Source organism: Dendrobates tinctorius, unplaced genomic scaffold, assembly GCF_039654945.1.
Source record: "Dendrobates tinctorius isolate UK_male_01 unplaced genomic scaffold, ASM3965494v1 ptg000060l, whole genome shotgun sequence".
Taxonomy (NCBI): domain Eukaryota; kingdom Metazoa; phylum Chordata; class Amphibia; order Anura; family Dendrobatidae; genus Dendrobates; species Dendrobates tinctorius.
Window position 1 is genome coordinate 36,303,645 of NW_027361728.1, and position 26,137 is coordinate 36,329,781.

General features: G+C 42.4%; 1 protein-coding gene across 1 annotated transcript in view; it reads right to left on the reverse strand.

Annotated features, from left to right (window-relative positions):
- FNDC3B (fibronectin type III domain containing 3B) overlaps positions 1 to 26,137 on the reverse strand; it is a 474,468-nt gene that overhangs the window by 401,618 nt on the left and 46,713 nt on the right. The window lies entirely within an intron of this gene.

Here is a 26,137-nt window from a genome sequence, read left to right on the forward strand (position 1 = left end):
AGGTATAAGGACCTATTTATAAAAGTGGATATTTCAGCGTTACTAGGGGTCAGAAACAGAAGAGCCACCGTCACAGAATGCAGCCTTAGTGCTGCTGAAGGTAGCTCTTTTACCTAAAAACGCCCTGGGGGGGGGGGTGACAGGTTCCCTTTAACGTTTATCGTGAAGGAAGTAAAACTTCAAGCACCAATAAACAAACTGTATGACAGACATTCAAAAAGTGCTCCCTTCTAACCAGTGAATATATAATAAAGATAGGTAGTTACAGTGGGGGAAATAAGTATTTGATCCCTTGCCGATTTCGTAAGTGTGCCTACTGACAAAGACATGAACAGTCTATAAATTTAACCCCTTAACTCCCGTCTTTTTACGCAAAAAAAAAAAGTGCAAACCCACACGTTTTTTGTTTGGCTTTTTTGCTAGGTTCACTAAATGCTAAAACTGACCTCCCATTATGATTCTCCAGGTCATTATGAGTTCATAGACACCAAATATGTTTAGGGTGTCTTTTACCTAAGTGGTGAAAAAAAATTCCAAAGTTTGCTATAAAAAAAAAAAAAAATGTGGAATTTTCCGAGACCCGTAGCGTCTCCATTTTTCGTGATCTGAGGTTGGGTGAGGGCTTATTTTTTGTATGCCGATCTGTCGTTTTTAATGATACCACTTTTGTGCAAATATGTTCTTTTGATCGCTTGTTATTGCATTTTAATGCAATGTCACAGCAACCAAAAAAACGTAATTCTGTCGTTTTGAATTTTTTTCTCGCTACGCCGTTTAGCCATCGGGTTAATCCTTTCTTTTTTATTGATATCTCCGCGTTCAGAATCGCCTGAGCTATCAAATATGTGTGTGTGATTTTTCTTTTTATGGTTTTATTTTGATTGGGACGAAAGGGGGGTTATTTAAACTTAAGTTTTTTTTTAATTTTTAAACACTTTTTTTTTTTACTTTTGGTAGGCTTCAATAGCCTCCATAGGAGCCTAGAAGCATGCCATACTTGATTGGCTCTGCTACATATAGGCGATGCTCAGATCGCCTACATGTAGCAGATTTACTGCATAGCTATGAGCGCTGACCACCGGGTGGCGCACATAGCAATGTGTCGCAACAACCATAGAGGTCTCTATGAGACCTCTGGTTGTCAATGCAACGCGTCGCTGACACCGATCACGTGACGGGGGTCGGCGATGAGCTCATTTCCAGCCAGGCGCCGGAAGTACTAGTTAAATGGCCGCTGTTAGCGTTTGACAACGGGATTTAACTAGTTAATAGGCACGGGCAGATCGTGATTCCGCAAGTGCCTATTGCGGGCACTTGTCAGCTGATTAAAACAGCTGACATGTCGCGGCTTTGATGTGGGCTCACCGCCGGAGCCCATCTCAAAGCAGGGGATACTTTCCAATGACGCAAGAGCACGTCATCGGTAAGTAAGTAAGGGGTTAAGGGTAGGTTAATTTTATCAAGGGTTTTACCACAAAGTATTAAGTCTTGTTTGCCAGAGGGATCAAATTCTTATTTCTCACTGCAAAATGCAAATAAATTTATATGATTTACACAATATGATTTTCTGGATTTTATTCTTGATATTCTATCTCTCAACCTTAAAATTAACCTACCCTTTGTCAGTGGACAAACTTACAAAATCAGCAAGGGATCAAGTAATTATTTCACCCACTGTAAAGGTTCCTTGAGCAGTGCAGTGGGATTAGTAGCTCAAAAAAGGGCATGTTAGACATGACAACGCCTAAAGAGTTCCTAGCATCTTCCAGGGCACTGCTCAAGGAACCTTTAACTATCTTTATTGCTGTAACGCCTAGGGAATGGTTGGGGTTCAATACTGCAGGGCCATACTTGGGTACTTCCCTTGTTAAGGCGGGAGTCCTGCATTTGGGCATGACAGGGAATAATAGGGACTGAACTAAATTACTGAACTATATTACTGATCCTTGTCTCCTATGCCGCCTTCTGAGGGTGATCTACAGTAAAACGAGCAAGATCTCCCTAATTTTTTTTATTATTGCACTGGTTCATCGTGAGCACTTTTTGAATGGCTGTGTCATTAAGGCTGTGAGACCACGTTGCATTTTTTAAGCATTTCCGCGGCGGCCTAGTTAAAACGCATCCCATGCAATCCTATAGGATTCCACAGTTGCTGTGCCAATGCTGCGTTTTTTTCCGCTGCGGAATCGCATTGTGGAAAAATCTGCAGCATATCCATTAATTTTGCGGAATCGCGGTGATTCCGCTGCCATAGGATTGCATTGAAATGCTCACTTAACGCATGTGACTATGCCCACCATGCGTAAAGTGAGTGTTTCATGTGCGGATGGTACCCAGGGTCTGGAGGAGAGGAGACTCTCCTCCATGCCCTGGGACCATATTCCTGTTAAAAATAGAATTAAAATAAAAAAATAGGGATATACTTACCCTCTGTCGGCCCTTGGAGTCCACCCGGCTCTCAGTGGTGCTTCCCAGGCGTGTTTTGCAACAAAATGACCTTTGTGACGTCGCGGTCGCGTGACGTCACAAAGGTCATACTTGCAAAGCACGCCTGGTAACGGAACAGACTGGGAGCACCGCTGAGGAGATTGGGGGCCGACAGAAGGCGAGTATATCTGTATTTTTTTTTTTTTATTATTATTATTTTTAACATTGTATCTTTTACTATTGATGCTGCATAGGCAGCATCAATAGTAAAAAGTTGGTCACACTTGTCAAGCACTATGCTTGACAAGTGTGACCAACCTGTCAATCACTTTTCCAAGTGATGCTTCAAATCACTTGGAAAAGCGCTTGAATTCCACAAGCTAAAAACGCTTGCATAATGCTTGTATTTTGCGGGAAAAAACACATGCGAATTCCGAATGTGTGGGCACATAGCCTTAAAGTTTGATGGTTTCCTATGCTATATACAATTAAACACTTTCTCCCTTAAGGTGATGGTATATTGTTAGGATATGCCACAACTTATTGATCTAGGAGTCCAACTGCCAAACCCCCACCCCACCTCAATCCTTAGACTGAAGGGGCTTATCGCTAGCAAAGTTTTTCCTTTACATTGCTGCTCCAGGCCTCTCAATATGCAGAAAACAAATACACAGTCCCATGAACTTGAATAGAGACGCTAGGCATGAGAAATGTGGTGGATTTTCAGCCTCCCCAGAAGTAGAACTACAATAATGTAGCAAATGTGATGGATCCGTCAGAACATTTAAAGACACATCTCCTTAGCATTTCATTGTAAGCCTTTTCCACACTATGTGTCAGAAGTGACGACAATGTAGTCAATAGCATCTTGCCGCCCATGGGCTTCTATTCTACAGCCTCTGACGTCTCAACCTAATGACTGAAACGGCACCAATTCCTTTCATGCCCCAAAGGCAGCCATGCTTGTATTTGCATGTGCTATATGAAACACTGTAGAAAGGATATGTACAACAGGCTTCAGTTTGCATGAGATTAATAAAATAAAGCACATTTTCAATATTACAATATTGGAAATGACAAGTTCTGACCTGTGCTCGATCCTGTACTTGCCAGGTAATTAGAACGACAGACTTTCTGCCACGTTTTAAGATAGAAGTCGTCACTGGAGGAAATGCTGAAATTGATCACAATGAATCATCATGGCCAGCAATATAGACTGCTAAAAAGTCAAACTAGTTCAAGTGCAAGCAGCTGCTTGCACCAGAAGTGCAGTGGAGGGTGAGTGAGAAGTCTGACTTTACAACTACTGAATTACATTTTTAAAAACTAGTTGAAAGGAATAATGTTTCATTGCTGAAAAAATGAATGGTTGTAATGGTGAAAAATTACTGTACTTCAGACATTGTCTGTAGATAATACAGCCATCTAATCAGGTCTCATTTTTTGGTAAAGTTTTTCATGAATACAGTATTTTGTTTTTTCTTTTTCACTGGATGCACGTTGGTCAGCAATGTCAATTTTTAGTGCTGGAGTCCTGGGTTCAAATCCCACCAAGGACAACATCTGCAAAGAGGTTGCATGTTATCCCCATGTGTCACGATACCACCAAGGGGGGGGGGGGGGTCGGTCAGCGGACTGCACAACACACACACACACAACGGGATGGCAAAGACACCTCCTAAGCTCCAACTTGAGCCTGTCCCTGCACTCCTTTAACGCCCTAAATGGGTCCTTCCCACCACCGCCGTCACCAACCTCATCTCTCACTGTCACCTCACACTGCCTTGGCTAGAGCACTAGCTGGCAAGGGCGCTAGCATCACCACTATAGATGGTACAACACAGGGGACAGTGACAAACATGAGACATTTCATTGTGAAGAGAAAGAAAAAATAGGATGGCACTCACCGTTCATGTGAATCAAATCACTTTATTTCACATACACAGGGCATCGGCATAGGCACGGGAGCAATGTGCTGGAAGACGGACAACAGCTGTTTCACGCTCAATACGCTTCAACAGGGAAATGTTTTTTATCTTCTAGTTTTTTTGTTTTTTTCATTAAACAGTTTTTTTGGTAGAGGAGTCACAAGACATGCTCCGGTGAAGGGGAGGAGTTATTCACACATGCGTTTTCTTTGCATTACCTGTATTCTGAGCATAGGACCTGTTGAAGCGTATTGAGCGTGAAACAGCTGTTGTCCGTCTTCCAGCACATTGCTCCCGTGCCTATGCCGATGCCCTGTGTATGTGAAATAAAGTGATTTGATTCACAAGAACGGTGAGCGCCATCCTATTTTTTCTTTCTCTTCACAGTGAAATGTTCTGTTTTTTCAACATGGGATTGAGCACCCATTCCAAGTGGGATTAAGGTGTTTTTTTATTAATGTGAAAAATATATGTGCAGACATCCAGGGTATTTTTCCACACAACGGTGCCGGATATCTATTTTCTCAATTTGTGGACAAACACGAGACAGATGAGTCAAAAACACAAAACTTAGCTTTACAACTTTCTCTGCTGAAAAGCAATGCACAGCAGAAGAAAGGCACCAGGATCACAAACTCAAGAAGCCAGCAGAGGCACAACTGAAACCAGAGAGCTCCTTACTCCAGGATTGGTCAACATAGATCGCTCTATCACCGACAGTCAGCTGATGAATCAGGTGACCATTTAAAGAATGGTGGGAGTGGTCACCACCCATATTAGCTGATCTAGCAACTCTGCAGTTAAAGCAAGCTGCCAGTAAGGAAAACTGACATTAACCCCCGCTGGCCTGAAAGGAAAAAAGCTACATTTAAAACATAGTGGAACCAGAGCTGCCACGAATCCAAAAATGGATCGTGACACTGTGTTTGTGTCGGTTTCCTCCGGGTTCTCCGGTTTCCTCCCCACATTTCAAACACATACTGATAGGGGATTTCGATTTTGAGCCCCAATGGGGACCAGGGATGACTGTAAAGCTCTGTGAAATTAATGGCATTATATTAAAGTTAAATAATCAAATAAACTACGGTAGATAGAATTGGTTCACACAATAAAAAGTACAATTATAGGTGCCATTCTAACATGGTGCGGGGCAGTAGACGTGGGAGAGGAACTCGTCTCTTACGCCCCGGCCCATTACATGTGGGTGTGTGTGAACTTGCGCTATGAGGGCGTTACACCCGCGACGACTTGGGTTAGGCAGGACCACATGTTAAACAATTCAATGAATGAGGCAAACATGATAACTTGGTGGGGATTATATACAGTAGATAGCGGGTACACAGCTTGAAAAACGCTTTCTTACTTGGTCTCAATCTCCACTGTTTCACCTTCGTTCACCATAACCCAGTTCAGTACTACAGTCCAGTTAGTGTAAGTCCTATTGTCAATTCGCAGTTCCATGTTTTCTTTCCCATTAAGGGAATTATTTTTCCAATATGGGTGGTACTTAGCTGCTCTGCTACTGATGCCTTGGAACTCCCTCCTGGGACACTCTTCGCCTCACGTTCTCTGTCTCGTCTTGTCCAGTTACAGTTACCTCTCTGAGTTATAAACTCGAGGACCGTACTGCTAGGTTTCCTCTCCCAAAACCAGCCTCCAATTTATCATTCTGTCCTTCAGTAACTTCTCTCTTTTCCTCTCTCTCATTACTCAAGATCACGCTAACCACTGTCTTGGTCTCCTCTCACTGTGGCACTGCTTATTGTCTTGACCTTAGGTCTGTTCTTAAGGCACACTGGCACTGGGCCTTTTCTGAAGTCCTGACAGGAAACGGTTTGTCCCTTCACCTTAACACCTTCCATACAGGGATAATCCGAAACACTAACTTTCCCTACTATTGGGCAGAACACAACACTACTACCAAAAACACCCATCAAAATATACACTAGACATTGACACACTGCGACAAGACATGCGTCTTCAAGAAGGAACGTGGGGAGTATGTCCATCTCCTTACACAATTCATCATTTACAAAAAAAACGCCTGCAAATGTTCTAAAGCAAAACAAATGGTATAACCAAAAGACTGCCTGGTGTGCCATATTTTACTGCCAACATTGATCAGTGCAGAGCCACGATCATAATAGTACTGCATTTGGTTGTGACCACTTCAGCCCGTCAATGGTCAAAGCAATGACATGCTGCTGTTTGCAATCAAAGACCAGGAAGATCACTAGAGTATCAAGCACTGAGACACAAGGAAAAGAGGATATGGGTAGTGTTTAATTTCTAGCGGTTTTTAAAATATATTTTTTAGAATTCGGATAACCACCTTTAGAATTTTTTTCCATTATTTTCAGGACTGAACTAGTGTATTGTAAGTCTGAAAATCATGTTTGATTGTTTTTTCATTATCTACAGTATATAGGTAAAAAATAATCACATTCAGTTAGTTATTGCAATATGCATCTATAGATCATTGTTTTGTTCTGTCCCTGTATAACAAGTGCAGACAAAGTTATAGAATACATGCTTGAAGTTATGAATAGTCTAGAAAAACAAAATGTACCATCATGGAGGTGGATAGGGCTAAGTAACAACATGTTCATGGTTCACAATGAACTCCAGAATTATGACTTCAATGGACACGGTCTTTTCAAAAAACTTTGAATAAACAGTATATGTGATTATAAGAAATCTTGTATTATAGCTTATCAGAGATGAACAGGAAATAGTGTCATACTGTGTTAAGATAAAAAAAAAGTGATGTTTCACATATCCTAGCGTAAAAAAAAAAAAATGCATTTTTCTCTACTTACAAGACACTTCTCCTCGCTCTGTCCCTTAGGCCTGTTTCACATTTCCGTTTGTTTCCATCAGTCAAAATCCGCCGTTTTGCAAAAAAAAGGATCCTTTTTTTGGCGGATCCGTTTTTTCCCCCATTAACTTGCATTAGCGGCGGATTTTGACGGATGGTCATCAGCTGGATCCAGCTGACTTGAGTGGACGAACAGTGAAACGTTTGACTGCACGGATCCGCATTTTTACACTGAGCATGCCCGGAAGAATTTGGTTTCCAGAAATTTAACCCCAAATCCCGTTCTGGCGGCAGAAAAAAAATTCTCTCTCTTTCTCAGGCTGCGGTTCCTTTAAATTTCCGACTTCAGCGAATCCTTCAAAGCAACGGTCCGGTGGCATACGTTGGTGTCACAACGGAAACGGATTCGTCTTTTGCATTTTTTCACGGATTGCAACTGACCAAAAAAAGAAGTGTGAAAGAGGCCTTAAACTCATCATTCATTCTGTAAAACTGCTAAAATATGATGGAGGAGAAAACCACGGCAGCCAGTGTGGCGTTAAGGGCAATTCCTAGCATTCCCCATGTGCGGTAACAAAATCAGGAAATAGACACCAGCAGGAACCAGATAAGCTTCAGAACGGTTTCTGTCCTGATGAAGAGGTCCTGCACAACCTCGAAGCATGTTGACCCTGTAAACCTGTACAATAAATGTTATAATTTTTATCCACTGGCAACCATTGTGAATTCATCAGCAGGTTTTTGAGCTGCATGTCAGGGGTTAATGTCTGGAGCTCGGTGCAGGTTTTGACCTGCACACCTGGGGTTAATGATTGTGGCCTCTTTCAGGTTCTGGGAGAGCTTCTTAAACCCCTGGGAAGCTCCAATCCCTGCCAGTTATACTTTTGCCTTTGGCCGAGTGTGGTGACCTCTGTGTGCCTGTTCGTTGTTAAAGCTTGTTTATATGGTTCTGACCTGGTTCTGTTCCCCATTGTGAGTTTGCCTGTTGATTCTGTACTGCGCTACCCTCTCTGTGTATGACTCATTGCCTGTGATCTGACTGCTCTCTGCTCGCCCCTCTTGTACCTTGCAGCTATCTCTCTGTGTGACTCATTGGCTACGTCCTGACTATCCTCCCTGTCTATGCCCCTTGGTAACTTTGTCTTGCAGTTACCCTGCTAGGAGTTATCTTGCAGCTCCTAGCTCTTTGGAGTTTAGGCCACGCCCTCAGCAGTCACGTGCTTTCGGTCCTGCGGCTCTGAAGTACGCATCTTCTCGGCTGCTGCCCGCTCCACGGGTATCTTTGAGCACAGTTCGCTTTACTCAAGATACTTGCACTGGCTCAGTGAGCAAGTTCAGTGCGGTGTTTCTGACACTTTTGTCTGACAGGGACATTGAAGTGGAGTGATCCCAGTGGGGCATCATTGATTGCGTTCAATGGCCCCAACCCTTGCGATCTTAGGGTGCTGATGGGTTGCTATTGAAGCCAGGTGCCTCCTGAAAGCCCGTTGCCACCATTTTGCTGCCCATGTGATTCCCAACTACAGCTGAGATTCATAGATGGTTATTTGTGCTGTATACTGCAACACTTGCCTATCGCACAATGATCAAACAAAATAAGTTATAAAAATAAGCTATATAATACAAAAGAAATAAAATAAGATTGAAGCATTCTGCATTCCCCAACCAAATATGTATTAAAAAATTGAACACATTCAACATAGCGCATCTATTAAACTCCAATCAAAATATGAATTTAACCCATAAAAGGTACGGTAACTTAAAAATTCTAATTTTTTTTCTTCCTTGAGGCACCGTACATCCCATTAAAAAATTGCAAAATAAAATGTTTAAATGTCACAAGTATACCAAATTAATTCCAATAAGGACTACAACTCAGCATACAACATACATCATGTAACTACTAAAGGGAATCTGTCACCACATTTGACCTATCTAAACTATTACTATGGACATACAGGTTATAGACTGCTGAGGGGAGTGATGCCTGTGTGCTTTATATCAAATGCCTTGTTCTTGAGAAATAATCTTATCACTTTATATAAATGACCTATTCCAGGCTGTGGGGAGAACAATGCCTGGAATATATCTCTGCCTCCAGAGCTTGTTTTAACTATAAAGGAGGAGCTACCACTGTGATGTGTAATGGCCGCTCTTTGCTCTCTTGATCTCACTGCAAAGCTGTGTGTGATTATACCTGACACATCTGCAGGTTCCTCTCAGCTTCCATCTCACAGGCAGACAGGGTGGTAATATTGTTACAATACAGCAGAGCTCAAGAGAGCTGCAAAAAATGTGTTTGCAAGAAGACAAATTAAAATTTTTTGTGTTTTGTTTTGGTTACTTGTCTCACACTGGTAACTCCCCTTGAATGTAAAATAATCTCTGGAGGCAGTTATCTTCCAGGCAGCGTCCTTCCCACAGCCTGGAAGAGATCATTTATATAAAGTGATAAAAGATGATATCTAAGCAACAAGGCACCTGATATGAGGCATACAGGTATCGCTCTTTTCAGCATTCTATAACCTGTATGCCCATATTAATAATTTAGGTAAAGGAAATATGTCACCACATTTGACCTAAAGTAAAAAAGATAGGAAAATGGTTACAACAAGCCCATTTATTTATTTACCAACGTTTTGATTTTTTTCGCAGTAATAATAAAATTAGAAATTTGATATTTACAGAACTGTACTATCCTGAAGAATGTCACTTTTATCGCACAATGATAGCTGTAAAAACACCCCCCAAAAATGGCAGAACTGCTTGTTTTTCATCATACACCTCAATTGCATATACGGTCCCACTATTCAGTACACTGTTTCATAAAATGAATGCTGTCATTCAAAACTGCAACTCATCCCAACCATTTTTCACCTTTCCTTTTGGTCAAGACATCTTGGAACATCTTGAGACGTGTAGCACTAGATGACTACGTTTCAAATAAAAACAGTCTGGTGCTGCTCTGTCGGTTTTGTGAGTAACAAGAGCTCTACATTTTTTCTTCCTTTTTCAAACCTCGTCATCTCATTCCATTCTACTAGAAGAAAGATTAGGAACTACATATCTGAAGGATGCTTCTACTTGCCAAGGAGCAATGTCCTTTTACACAGCAAAATCTGGAAATGACAAATGAAATCATACAAAGTAAACCAACTGCTCAAACATATAGAAAGAGAAGGTTTGTGTTGCTATAGTGGAAGCTCTATATTAAAAGAGTGGCTCAGTGGTTAGCACTGCAGCCTTGCAGCACCCAGATTCCAGGTTCAAGTCCTACTAAGGACATCATCTGGAATAATTCTGCATTTTCTCCTATGTTTATGTGGGTTTTTCCGCGTTCTCCGGTTTCCTCCCACATTCCAAAGACATACTGATAGGGAATGTAAATTGTGAGCCCCAATGGGGACACTGATGATCATGTTTGTGAAGTGTTATGGAAATTAATGTCGCCATACAAGCAAATAAAAACTAGGAATACCAAGGATTTGCTTTAACATTAAAGGAGTTGTCCATTATACTACAACAATCCATCCGGTTACAGATATGTCTGCACTGGGTCTTCTGGGGCCACTTCACTCATTTCCTTCGGACAAAACGGTTACCCAAAAGATGATCGAGGCGCTGCTGCTTTCAGATTTCCCCCAGATACCAGTTATATCTGAAGAAGGTGAGGGTGAGGCAGCCGTAGACTGGCAGCATGGTTCACGTGGCATATCATCACTGGAATGGCGCCAGAGGAGAGTAGGAGCTGTTTTAATTCTATGTGGGGGGATACTGTAATTGTGAAGGGATTGTCCGGGTAATAAAGAAATTAAACGGGAACAATTCTCGTCAGAATTAAGACTTCTTCCTTCTAATTATCAGAATCACAATACAATTACGGTAACTTCATTTTAGTAAAATTATTGTGACATAATGCATCACAAAGAATGGCCAAGCCTATATCTGGATCACAAACTATGGCCATATGACTGAGGAAGGAGGGGGTGGATTCCAAGGAAAAATTAGCCATTCTTACTGCCTCAAGCAGACAGGAGTCTTAGGTTAGACAAAATGAAATTAAGGAATGTGCAGGAGAACGTCTCAGACACGCGTGACAGGATTTGTACAGCTTGAGTTTGTTACACAGACTACACTAAATCCACACAAACGGCAGCGCGTAAGCCCCAAACAATCTATGCTTATACTAACTGTAAAGACGTAAATGTGTGCAATTATAAAAAGAAAAAAAAAAAAAGGCATCATAGTTTATTACTAAACTTCTCATTTCACACATCCACTTCCTCCAGGGCTTTTATTCCCTCTCACATCCGGCACACATACAGCTAACATGAGGATGAGCACCGTAGATCCGGGAAATCTATGGGCTTAATCAATTCATATGTTGCTTTGGTTTTATGTGGTGAGAAAATGTGGGATTAAGCTGTGATAAATGTTTTTAGGCGTTATCAAAGTAGATATTGAATTTTCAAGTTTCATGACAGGGACTCAACTAGATAACCAAGGCAAGAATGACAACTAAAGTTCAGCAAATCTTTTGAAATTTAAAGTCACCAGCTTCAATACATGTAAAAAAAAAAAAAAATGGATTTAGAAACTATTAGCTCCAAAGAGAAAATACCTTCCCTGAGAAGATGTGTGCATCATTAAGGTTTCCTAGGTCGCCCCCAGAAGAAGCAGGGCGAAATGGTGTTAGGATGGAGGGACACATGCTGTGCTCTGAGTGTGCCCGGAGACGTTCTTTCTGTCTGGCGTTATACTTGTCAACCATTTACTAAGCCATCAATTGTATTGCTTTATTTCCATCTACCTCATCATTAGCACTGTATATATGTCTTTATTAAATATGAATATTAAAATGTGATACTTTTGAACAAATCCTCTCTTTTTGTGCGGTGACTTTTTCACTAGCTATTTTAGCTTGTAATTATTTATAGCCTCATGACCTTTGGGTCTTTGGACTGGGGCTTTCTTCTGTTTTGGTTGTAGTTGAGGCCCGAGAGGTACATCCGTATGGCCACGGAACTGTTTTAGGTTTATAATATATCTGCCTAGGCCTGTGGCCCACAACAAACCTAGTTTGACCTTACGTTTTATAAGCAATGCATGCAGGGGCCAGAACTTGAGGATGACCATCCTTTCTTGTTACCATCTGTTCTATCAACTTTTGTATGTTGCATTTGGTGCCAGACAACGGGAAAGTGTCAGTTTGATTACCGATTCGGCCACCTTATCCAACGTGAGCTAGTGATGAAAAAAATAACACTACCACAGCCGTTTATGTTCCTAGTCCTTGGTAGGGACCCAATCATGTACAGGGGTTTACCAGGGGAATTTGGGCTATGTTAGCAAGTTGTGTTTTTGCTCCTTTTTATCCCCGCAGGTAAAACCTGCTCTCTTGACAGAAAAGAAGCTGCTTACAAAAAGCAGGTTTTGCTGTGTTTTTGTTGTCTCTTGTGCATGTATGCTGATAAAGTTTAGTGGTCCAAAAATTTCACTTCCTTAGGTTTTTACCCATTGTTTCCTATGGGTTACAAAACGCTATAAATAACGCTGAAAAAAGTGACATGCTGCAGATTACAAAAACGCAGCAGTTTTCCAAATCAGCCAGGTAAATAAACCAGGGTGTGCATATGAGATTTCTGAAATATCACTTTGTTGGCACTGTAAAACACAGCTTAAAATTTGAATTAAAAAAGCAACAAAAACGCAACATGTGAACATAGCCTTACACCAGTAAAAAAAAAAAAAAAAAAAAAATACCACCACCTAAAATTCCAATTTTAACACAAAATAAGGATGATGGTAATCAAAGAATCCCAAGAAGTTAACCCCACTAACTGATGACTGGACTCATGCTTCCTGATCACAGATATGGCTAACTGATGGCACAATAGAGGAAGAGTACAGAAAGCAGAGGACGTAAACTATGAGGATGACATCAACCAGGCACTTATTGAGCTTGCAGCCTGGTTACCAGAAATATGAGCACGAGAAGATACAGCTTCAGCCATGCACGTATTGCTACCCAGCTTTCTTTTCCCAAATGAACAGCAGATGTTGTTTCATGTGATGATGAAGAGGAGTAGTTGCTAGTCTATTCAAGCCTGGACTACCGCAGTTTATTTTCCTTCTGCAGTGCTTGCACACGGCAAAAAGCTGACAAGCTGGAAAAGAATAACCAGACCTGAGATGCTTGACTGTGTAATTTTCCACCAGAACAACCAAAGCTTTCAGACTGTTAGCCTTCTTTACCAATAGCAGTTTCAGAAAAAGTAGATCTTCCCCAGAAGATCTGTCAATGCCGGTTCTGCTCTTTATCGCCAATGCCACAACCTCCTTGTCACCCTTATCTGGTTTCTACCACCTCAACATCATCATCATCTCAGCTAAGAGTTGCATTAGTGCGGGAAATATCTAATTCCATGCTCCCCTGCCTGTACCACCTTTAGATTTGCCAACTCAGAGTGCAATCACCAGTACTCCTACCACCATGTCTGTCAGAGCCACCAACACAGCTATTCATTTGAATTTTACCCTCCATCTTATCCGGCATTATGTCATCCAAATACAAAGACTAAGTGTTCATCTCAACCAGTAAATCAACTGGAAGCAGTTGTGAAATATTTTCCATGGCCTGCTGAGTGAAGTGTCTTAGAGGAAAAAGCGGTAGATCATATAAACAGGTACTTGATGGAACAGGAAATCTGGAAAGGAAAGATACATTTTAAGGTGGCTAGTAGAGATGCGCGACTTTGGTCGGATCGGGTTTCATGAAACAAAATTTGTTTCAGATGAAACTGGTCCGACTAGGGCAAAAAAAAATTGGAGTTTCGTCCGAAACCCGACCCCAATGCAAGTCAATGGGAAATAAAAGTCGGCATTGAGCGGATGACATTCATCCAAAGTCGCTCAACTCTAGTGGCTAGCACACAATACTTACAAGCTGATGGCTTTGTTGCCAGAGGTAACATTATCCTGCTATAACACCCCGACGTCCTCCAAACTGATACGCTTGCAGAAAGCAAAGAGGGTCAGTTGAGACCCATTTTCTTTTTTTTGTTGCAGGTCTGACTGAATGGCTGGCGCCATTGGTGGTGGTGTTGCCATTTACAGACTCCACATTTTTAGTGGTGGTGTATTTCTTTCCTTTTAAATTACACCTTCCATGGTCACTTTTTACATACATTTTTTTTTTTTTTTATAAAACTATAATTAACTTTTGTCAATGTTTTCAACACACATCTCACCCCCCCATGACAAAAAATGCTAGGTAGGCAAGTACAGGTTAAGAAAAGCCAAATACAGCAACAGATGCAATCTTGGTGTGGCATGTAAAGGTTTGAAATTAGACTAGTAAACCTGTATAAAATAGTTATACACAGTAATAGGTCTAGTTTTTTTTCCTTTACAAAAATATCTTGACGAAAAATGATAGATGGGTACACCGCAAAAGCCAAAAATTGCAACAGGCCACCGTGCACTCACCATTTCTGCGTCTCAGATATGCTGCTTGGTACCAAAATTCAGAATATTTTGCTTAAGACCACAGTACAATTTTCCACTGATCTGTACTTGTGTTGACTGGCACAAAAGTCTCTTCTTGCTTGCAGCCAAAAGAAGTGGTGTCTTTGCTGCAATTAGACCATAAAAATCTGCTTCTTGCAGTCTCCTCTGAACAGGTTATACTATGTGTCGGCTACTTGATGTCTGTGCATCATATATGAGGGCTGTTATTCTAAGGTGCTGTCAATGTGTGGTTTCTAAGACTGCAACGCTGATAAACTTATTCTCTGTAGTAGAGGTAATTCTTGAACTTCCTCTCTTGTAGTGGTCCTCTGGTGTGCCAGGTTCATTTTACCTTCATGGTTCTAGCAATTTTCTATATTGACTAACCTTCATCTCTAAAAGTAATGATTGTCACTTCTCTTAGAACAGGTGTAATATATGCGACAGCACTGTATAGAACGATGCATCAACCCTGCATCTGCAAAACACATAGGTTGGTCACAAACGCTTTCTGTAGGCTACCGATACCACAACTGGACTCTTGACAAGGCATACCTGTTCACTGGAAACCATTCCAAGTAAACTACATGATGAAGCTGCTTGAGAAATTGCCAAGAGGGTTTAAAACTATCAGAGTAAAAGGAAGGACTACTTTGAGGAATCTAGGGTTTAACACATTCTGGTTTTCTACATTACTCCTTGTTTGAAAATGTCTCGCTTTTTGGTTTTACTGTCTTAATCTGAATTTACCATGTCCACATTCCAATTTGAAAAAGGAAAACATTGCATGAACAGGTGTGTCCAAACTTTTGAATGGTATTGTATATCAGTGGCTCTTTGGAGAAATATTGAGAATTCTATTTCAAATGAAATAATTATCAAATAATACAAAGTAAAAAGGCCAGAGTTTGAACCTGGATATTTAGCTAACCAAGTACAGTCATGGCCAAAAGTTTTGGCATGCTTGAAATTGTTCCAGAAAATGAAGTATTTCTCCAAGAAAATTATTGCTATTACACATTTTGTTAAACACGTGTGAGTTTTTTTGTGTTGTTCCAATACACACAAGGGAAATAGAGAAAAAAAAAAAAATGACACTGGCTCAGCATTTCCAATTTGCCTGTCAGTGCCAGGGGCGTGGTTATAGCCGGCGCTCTGTATTCTCAGAGCAGCGACTGAACCAGCACCACCCCCATGACGGAAGCCAAATGCGGCCTGGGAAAATTAAAGTTGGTTTTCTCCCCAGAGCATTCAGCTACGTGCAGGCACCGGGTGCAGGTTAGTAATGTTATTAACCTGCAGATTAACCCCAAAACTGAAGATTAATAGCATTTTTTCTGCTGACAGGCTCCCTTTAATATTTGGTTGCACACCCTTTGGAATAAATACCTGCAATATATTGCTTACTATAACAATCAACAAACATCTTCTAGCATTCAGCTGGAATTTTGGACTACTTTTCTTTTGCAAACTGCTCCAAGTCTCTCATTTTTGAAGGCTGCCTTATCTCAGAAGCAATTTTAACATCTCTCCACAGGTGTTTAGTAGGATTGATCTGGTTTCAGGTTTGATTTTCATATTGCCTACACCTGTTACTTGCCACAGGTGAGTTTGAACGAGCATACTTGAAACAATGGTTTACCCACATTTTTTGTAAGGTGGCAACAATTTTATCCGACGTATTTTTAGAGTTTGGTGTGAAATTATGCCCAGTTTGCCTTTTTTGTTTGTGTTGTTTCAATACACACAAAAGAAAATAAAGAAGTCTAACAAAACGTGTAATTGCAATAATTTTCCAGGAGAAATACTTCATTTTCTGGAACAATTTCAAGGGTACCAATACTTTCGGCCCTGACAATTTGTAGTACAATTGCTAAAACCTTACTGAAAGTAATTAACCTCTTATACCCACCACACATTACCCATGGTAGCCCTACATTCCAATATCACAATAAACCTCAGCAGTATCTATTACTAAGGAGCATACAAGTGTTATTCCTGCATCTGGCCACAATTAATCATGACGTAGGAGTATTATACAAAACTGTTGCACTATTTCTATTTTCTTTTGTGTTACTTTATTGCTGAGGGTCACATAATGCAGAATGATATTCGCACTCTCATGGGACAATAGGATTCCCTGCACTTGACTGGTTCCACATGAAAAATAAATAAATCAGTAGGGTGGCTAAGCATGGGCAGATCTAAACGTTGCGTTTTTTCACCTTTCATTCTGCTATTAACCCTTGGAGGTTCACAAAATAGCCCAAGCATGAAGACCTAAATAGGGAAAATATTCTATACTACATTTCATTTAATTTTTTCCCTTTTCTAGAGAAATTGTTTTGTAAATCTGAGAATCAATTTACAGGAAAAAAAATCTTCAATGATTGAGATTTACTAGTTGCAAGTTTAAGTAAATATTAGTTACCATAAGAGGGCAGACGTAGAAAATAAGTAGGTTGGAAGGACTAGGTAACTGGCCACGTAAAGGGTACACTGAGAGCATTTGCTAGGTTTGAACTATCATTTTGTGCTGACAGACTTCTTTTACTTTGTTTACTGTACTTTATCAAGACTGATGCAGTAAAAATAAATAAGCCAAGATAGGACCAATCTTAACGATTAGGATTCCCCTCCCCTGTGTGTTCTCCGTACAGGAGGATGATCACATGACCGCATGCAGGCGATTTAGATACTTGCGGTCACATGCCCACTAGACTTGCCCGATTTCTCTCAATAGAAGACGAGAGATGCCAGATACATGCAGACTAGACATGTCATGAGATCGAGCCAAGAGGACTTTTGATGTTTTATTGTCCGTTTTTTTAATTTGCTCTAATGCTTTACTGACAAACTGATTTCTAGTGCAATGTTTATTGCGGTTTAGATATTCTTGACACTGATGTAATTTCTATGAAGCGTGTAAGAGTTTTAACAGTAACAAAATCTAACAGAAAATATAGGCACAAGCATTAAACATTTAGGTCTGTTGGCTAACTGGTTAGTGTGATACAAACTGTCCTGATCCAGATGCAAACATGTAAACACAAGCCCAATTTCTGTAAGCTAAAGGACAGAACCATAAAGGGGTACTCTGGGGAGATATATATATAATTTTACTGTCTCTGCCCGCATACTAAAAAGATGAGATGCCTAGTGCAATTTAGAACACTTGTAATTTCGTGTGACAGCAGCTGTTCATCACTGCTCCCCCCTTCAGTCTGGGATGTTACGTCACACACCAATGTTAAGCTCCCCCCCAGTTGCCCCGGGCGCAGCCAGCAGGGGGGGCACAGTCGGGCCGCCTAATGCAGCGGTCCGCAGTGTCCTCCCTGGCGGCTGCTTTCTGCCGCCCCCCCCGGCCTGGGAGACGGCGGTTCTCTGTGTCAGCTGTCAAGCTGACAGCCGACGCAGAGAAGGAGCGCGTGCCAGCTCCCAGGGAGCAATTGTACTGGCGTCTATACAGGCGCCAGTGAAATTGCAGCTCTGACCGCTGGGTCAGAGCGACGTTATCAGCGTGATCAGGTCATGCGATCACGCTGCCGACGTCACTCCCCGGCGCAAAGAGAGAACCCTGGTGGTAAGTGTGCTCCACTGTGGAGCTGAAGAACCACCGAAAATGGGAGATGAGGGGATTTGTAGAGGGGATGGGGGTTAATGTGTGGGGGGGGATTTGTAGAGGGCATGGGGGTTAATGTGCGGGGATTAATGAATGGGGATGTGGGTTAATGTGTGGGGGTTAATGAGTGGTGATGGGGGTTAATGTGTGTGAGGGATTTGGAGTGTGGATGGGGGGTTATTTAATGTGTGTGTGGGGGGATTTGGAGTGGGGATGGGGGGTTATTTAATGTGTGTGGGGATTTGGAGTGGGGATGGGGGTTATTTAATGTGCGTTTGGGGGGGATTTGGAGTGGGGATGGGGGGTTATTTAATGTGTGTGTGGGGATTTGGAGTGGGGATGGGGGGATATTTAATGTGCGTTTGGGGGGATTTGGAGTGGGGATGGGGGGGTTATTTAATGTGTGTGTGTGTGTGTGTGTGGGGATGTAATGTGTGTGTGGGGGGATTTGGAGTGTGGATGGGGGGTTATTTAATGTGTGGGGGGATTTGGAGTGGGGATGGGGGGTACTTAATGTGTGTGGAAATTTGAGGCACAAAATGAAGAGTATGTATGAGGAAACAGTATGGGGAATTGGTGCAGACACAGTATGATGGGTGCAGACAGTATGGGGAGCGAACAGGTTAATGTTATGAATGAGTCACCGGAGGAGGAGAATACAAAAATACAAGCTAAGTCCAGAAAACCGGAGAGGTTGGAAGCTATCGGATTGCAGACCCCTGATCCTATACACCACAACTAACAGTAGCCGTGGGGGGTTCCTACGGTGCCCTAGACCCCTCGTCACAGCCGGAGAACTACATAAGCCTAAAGAAGGAAAGGGGAAATCTAAACTGCCCCAGAGCAGACCCTAAAGCAATAGACAGCCCCCAACATGTATTGTCGGTGAAAAACAGATGAAAACACAAACACAGACAGAAAGACAGGCTGAGCAAACGATGGGGCCCAACTAACTAGATAGGACAGGACAGAAAAGATGCTGGCTGCAATCCGCAAAAAACCCTACCAAAAATGTCCCAACCGTCTGATAGGGAAAAAGGCCCTGAAGTTGCTAGACTTCAAAATCACTATATCAGCACTCAGGTATATTCTGAAAACAGAGCTCAACTGATCAGAGACAAAAATGGAATTCAGCCAGTCCCAACCAGGACTGGCTGAATACAAACACTAAGGAAACCAGACAAAATCTCATGGAATAATAGCAGGGCAAAAAACTTAGCTTTTAGTAGACAGGAACTAAACTGGATGCAAGAGCTCAGAGCAGAAAGGATCACCAGCAGCCCTGCAGGGCGTCAGCTGCCTTATATCCACTCAGAAATTCCAGATGTCCAATCACACTCCGGCTGTTCAGATGACAGGTTCTTCCCATCCCAATCAATTTCACTACCTTTCTTCACCAGCAGAGGGAGTTCATCAGACAAAGGTGAAGGGGAGAATGAACTCACAACAGGTTAATGTAAGTGGACACAGTATGGGGAGTGAGGGTGATGGGATATGTATGTGTGAGCAGACAGCATAGAGAGTGAGGGGGTAAATATATGAGGAGACAGTATGGTGAACAGGGGGATGTTAGAGACAGTATGAGGAGTGAGGGGAATAGTGTGAGGCGACAGTATATTGCAGATATTTGTATTTAGGGGCATTATAATGACACTTCTGTCTTTAAGGGGATCGTGTGGAGATTTGCTGCAGAAGACCGGAGAAGATGGAAGTCTACAGAGACGAGATGAGGATGAGAAAACTCATCATGGGGTCTGGACAAGAAGAAAAGAAGAACGACTCCAGAGATGACGACATCTATAAGGTACCTGGATGTAAATGTTATTTGTGACACTGACTAATTCTCAAGTTTTTATTTATGTTAGGAACATTAAAGGGGTTGTCGGAGTCTACAGTCATTCCTTGTGACTGCACACTTCTGAATTCTCACAGTGCTCACTGAACGCTGTTAGGACTCTCTTGTGCCGGTAATTTACATACATGCGGTCACATGCTGACTAGATGTGTGGCCTCACTCAATGAAAATGAACAGAGCGAGGCCGGGCACGTCTAGTCGGAGTGTGGCCAGAAGTATACAAATCACATACTTGTGCTGACATGATTGTACATCGGCAAGGGAGAATCCTAAAGGTGTGCAGTGCATTCGTTGTGAGAATTCAGAAGCTGCAATGTCAGGACTCAGCTCTGCAGGCTCCAGTACTCATCACATGGACACTTCACTCATATGCGATTTTCATAGTTATGGTCGTGTGACAACGAGCTTCTCTTCCTGCTTCTCTCAGATTTTGACTGAACATTGAGAGCATTATGGAGAGCAGCTTGTGGGTACATGGCTAAGTGTGCAAGTCGCATATGTACTGGAGGGGGGGGTGCCGAACCGGATTCTTACCCCGGGTGCCAGAAAGCCTAGATACGCCTCTAGTGACAGGAGCTGCTCTTCACTGCACTGCTCAGGCCTCCGGCCTGCGATTTTACAGCAGTGTGCAGATCCATGCTGTTACTAATATCCAGTCTCCTAATAATAGCAGATTCTCTGCAGGGAACAGGGGACGTGGCCATGCCACCTCTTCTCAGGCTGGCTGTTACACACAGGGAGGAGCTGCACACTGGCATCCCAGACGGGAGTGGGGAGCAGTAAGGAGCAGCTGCTGTCAAATAGAATTACAAAACGTTATTAAGATAATTAAAGTGCACTGGGCATCTCATCTTTATAGTTTATGAAGGCAGGGACAGTACAAAAATATTGTACCTCACCAGAGTACCAGTTTAAGGCATCCTAGAGTATATCGGATAAAGCTAAGACATTGCACATGCTCTGCATCCTTCATTTACTTAAACGTACAGAATCTCTAGAACACATCTACTTCTTGTTACCAAGGATCATTTTTTACAAATAAGCCATATGTTAGAATTACTGGCATGACTAATGATTTCCGTCCTATACACAGTTCCCCAGAGAATCTGATACCAAATGCAAGACCCACTCATATTCCAGAAGTCTTCACTTCCACACCTTCAAACGTATAACCTCCCTGACCCAACGAGTAATGTTGTTTATCAGAATAAGTCAGGTTGTTGGCTTTCACAATATTTCCAATTAACTAAAAGATAGAAAGAGGCAAATCTAAAAGACTTGGACTATTTAGCCCATCAAGCCAGCATACTTTTCCTAATTACTTTAAATATTTAAACTTTATATTAACTCTTGCGTTTCCCTCCCCTCTATTTTCGGTCCCTTTTCCTCTATACCGACAATTATTTTAGTGTATCTAACTTAGTTTGACATCAGAGGGGCCTGTCTTGCATTTGCTCAACAATACAGGGAAGGTTCCCCACCACCATTGGAGCTAGAATCTACAGTTATGTCTACTTCTCTTAAGCGTGTATTCAGAACATCTTGCTTTGTCTACAACTAAACATGGCAACAAAGGCATCTCCTTTACTGCAAATAGCAGACTAAGAAGCCAGGAAATCTAACAATCCCAGGATAAGATTAGTAGGAATATAAAAAATAAAAAACTTTACTACGTAGTTTCGATAAGTCAAGGTTTTTGATGGTAATTAAAAGGAAGCACAACTTTTCAATGTCAATCAAGGCAAACTGGAAAGTAACAGTAGCGTGCATATCTACGCAGTGTTGCTCATTTTCTCATTTACTTTGTAACACAAATATATATTTTCCTGGCCCATATGGATGATGTGCCAGCCAGGAGCCTAGGAAAGCTAGACACACAACCCACAAGAACTGGAATGGAGGCCATAATAAAATGTTTGGAGGAAAATAAAAAAAAAAAAATTGATGTGAAACTTTAGAAATGACTCCATACATTTTTCACCAACTGGAGGGAAACAAAAGCAACAAAAACTCTAGAAATGCATGATAAAAGTACACAGAAGTAATGCTTGCTTATAGTGTTTGCCTGTATGAAGAGTTTTTCTTGCTGATATCTTGCAAACACAGGTTTTATTCTCTTCTTGATCCTTCAGATTTTCAGCGGCGAGGGGGCTTTACTACTAAACATCTCTAGTACCCACTGTGGGCAATAGGGGCCTCCTAATGCAATCAATTATCCTACAGTACACATCTATGTCAAATGTTAGAGTGCTGTTCGATTTTTTTTTCCTTGGACAGCACTCAGACCCATAGAGTCTCACAGATCCAGTAAGGCCTCTTTCACACACCCGGTGTCAGGGGTCCGGCGGCCTGCGGCGAATAGCCGGGCCGCCGGATCCGGCCTGCGGCGATGACACCGGATGTACATGCGGCCCCTGATGCGGCTTGGAGGACATTAAGGCTGAGTTCACACGTGGCTTTTTTTCGCGTTTCCGCGGCGGTTTTAACAGCGCGATTTTGCCACGAAAACGCGAAAAATAAGCATCCCATGCATTCATATGGGATTCCGCAATGCTGTGCTAATGCTGCGGTTTTTACCGCGGCGGAATCGCTTCGTGGTAAAAACCGCAGCATGCTCATTAATTTGCGGAATTGCGACGATCCCGCACCCATAGGAATGCATTGTTCCGCTTACTTTCCGCATGTGGCTTTCCTGCTTCTCTTCACGCTCTCGTTCCCAGTAGTCCTTTGCGAAAATGCCCGCGATGGCGTCCGTTCTCGCGGGATCGCGAAGTCTCGCGGTCATTCGCGCGACGTCATCGCGAATTACCGTGAGACGTCGCGATCTCGCGAGAACTGACGTCATCGCGGGCATTTTCGCAAAGGATTACTGGGAACGGATGCGCGGGACGTCGGAGGGTAAGAATAACAATATTTTTTTTTTTTTTTTTTTTTACATTCTTTTACTATTGATGCCGCATAGGCGGCCTCAGTAGTAAAAAGTTGGTCACACTTGTCAAACACTATGTTTGACGAGTGTGACCAACCTGTCAATCAGTTCTCCAAGCGATGCTACAGATCGCTTGGAGAACGCTAGCATTTTGCAAGCTAATTACGCTTGCAAAATGCTAGTTTTTCCGCGGGAAAATCACGGGAATTTAAAATGCGATTTTCCCGCGGACTGGAATTCCGGAATTCTCGCGGTAATTTCCGCGAGAGTTCCGGTACGTGTGCACTTAGCCTTAAAGGAGCCGCAGCACCGGGGGTCGAGAGAGCCAGCCGGAGAGAGATCGGGAGGCGAGAGAGGAGCCAGAGAGACAGCGGGGGACGAGAGAGCAGCCAAAGAGACAGCGGGGGACGAGAGAGCAGCCAGAGAGACAGCGGGGGACGAGAGAGCAGCCAGAGAGACAGCGGGGGACGAGAGAGCAGCCAGAGAGACAGCGGGGGACGAGAGAGCAGCCAGAGAGACAGCGGGGGACGAGAGAGCAGCCAGAGAGACAGCGGGGGGACGAGAGAGCAGCCAGAGAGACAGCGGGGGGACGAGAGAGCAGCCAGAGAGACTGCGGGGGGACGAGAGAGCAGCCAGAGAGACTGCGGGGGACGAGAGAGCAGCCAGAGAGACTGCGGGGGACGAGAGAGCAGCCAGAGAGACAGAGGGGGACTACAGAGCCAGCCAAAGAAAGGTATGGAGAGAGAGGGAGAGGGAGAGGGAGAGGGGGGGGGGAGGGGGAGAGAGAGAGAGATGCGCGCCGGGCACTTGTGGGGTTAAAACTCATAGTGCCCGGGCATGCGCAGTTGAAAAAGCCGGTCCGGCGCTGCAAAAAAACGTTGCAGACAACGTTTTTTGCAGATGCCGGACGGCGCATGTTTGCCGTATCCGACAAAACCCGAAGGCGCCGCATGTCCATCCGGCATGATGCGGCGATCATTACATTCTATGTGAAAAAACCGGATCCATTTCCGGATCCGGTTTTCACAAAATTTTGCCGCATCATGCCGGATTTAAAAAAACGGATGTGTGAAAGTAGCCTAACACACCCATGAAAAAGGCAGATCCACAAACGAGATCGGTGAAATATCTGTTCCGTTGTTGATGATCAGAGTAAGTGTGGGTCAATGAGCGGTCTGATAAACAAATTGGCAGCACTCAAATATTTGACTACATCCTTAAAGGAGGTCTAAAGTTTGTGGGCGTTCAACATGGCAAGAAAAATGGTGAAAATGATTTAACACCTGCGAGACACAGAATTTTTTTTTTCTTAAAGGGATTTGTCTGGTAACAAGGTATTGATCACTTATGCCTAGAATAGTTCAAGAAGGTCAGATCAGTGATGCTCCAACAACCCTACCAGCTGTCAGATGATCTGGCAGTGACCGGATGATAACACATTGCCCAGAGATGCACTGCACAAGTCCATGTAAAGTGGAGAAGCTACTGCGAAGTACAGGAAAACAGCTTCTGTTCAAGAGAGAAGAGACCACCGCACTGCAGCTCCATTCAACGCTGTTACATCCGGCAGCTGACAGCTGATGGTTGCGGGTGCTGGGGGTAGGACCACCACTAATTTGACACAGATTACCTAATTATCTTTTAGATAGGATATCAATATCTTGAGACCGGACAATCCTTTTTGTGACATTGCAGCATTTGCTACAAGAAAAGTTAATGTGACATTACAGTTTTCCTAACCAAGCTATTACTCAAAAGAAATATTCTGTTTGGGCATATGCTGTAGGAAGCCGCATCCCTTCTGTTCATTTGTAAGATGTGCTCATAGTGGATATTGTGATCTGACACTGGGAACACCAAGGGGTGCTGAGGTAAGAAGAGGCTGCTCACACTGCTATCCACCCTATCTGATCTAATACTGGACACGTCTATGGTGCTGAAATAATTACAAACTGATCACACTGAAGCACCCAGTCTATCTGATTTCATACTGGAGATACCAGGAGTGCTGAGGTAAGAAGACGCTGCTCACATTGCTGTTCACCCTGTATATATCTTATCTAATACAGGACACTTCCATGGTGCTGAAGTAAGAAGAGACTGCCAACACTGCTGGGCATCCTGCAGATATAATACTGAATATATCCAGGGTGAGGAAGTAGCAAGAGGCTGCTCACACTACTCTACAGTAGCAGCTGTCATAAGATGGAGAACGTATACCTTGTACTGTCAATCAGCTCACAACAGTGGAGATTCCTACTTCATATGTTTATAGGTACCATCCTATTAACTATTAATACATTTTCTAATTATGGTATTATGGTATTTAAAGGGAATCCATCAGGTCACTAAATGCCAGCAACCTGTCGACATTAGGTTGTGAGTTAAGGGACCGACAAGAGGACGCAGTTGGTGTAGGGAACTTCAATCATGCCCACGAAGGCACATGTGAAGCTACTCGGGGAGGATTAGGCAGGGAGCATGAACGCCCAACTGGACTAGTCCACGTTAATTTTCATATTCTCCACAGCAGTATATAAGTTTATTTTGCTCAAATGTAACATGTCATGTTAAACATGTACATGTTATACATATACATGTTAATGAATGATTATGGTTGGCAGCAGCTTAACATCTGGGGACCTGACAAGTTTCCTTTAAGAATATATGGGAAATGTCATTTTCTTTAGAATTTTTTTCTAATTTCTAAATAACTTCTTTAAAAAGGACCACTCAGGATAATATATATTATATATATTATATATATATATATATATATATATATATATATATATATATATATATATATATATATATATATATTTTTTTTTTTTTTATATCGTCTTTTCTAATATACATTTAGTACATAGGACTAGTACTTAATTCTCTGAAGTGTCAGGAGAGAATTTGTTATAAATTATCACTTTTGTCTTCATAAATTAGAGGATTTGTGAATTCTCGTGGCATGTCAGCCTCAGTAAATATTTGCATTCCAGATAAACAAGCACTGCCGTTATGTATGAGTAACTTGACAACTCAATGTTATCAT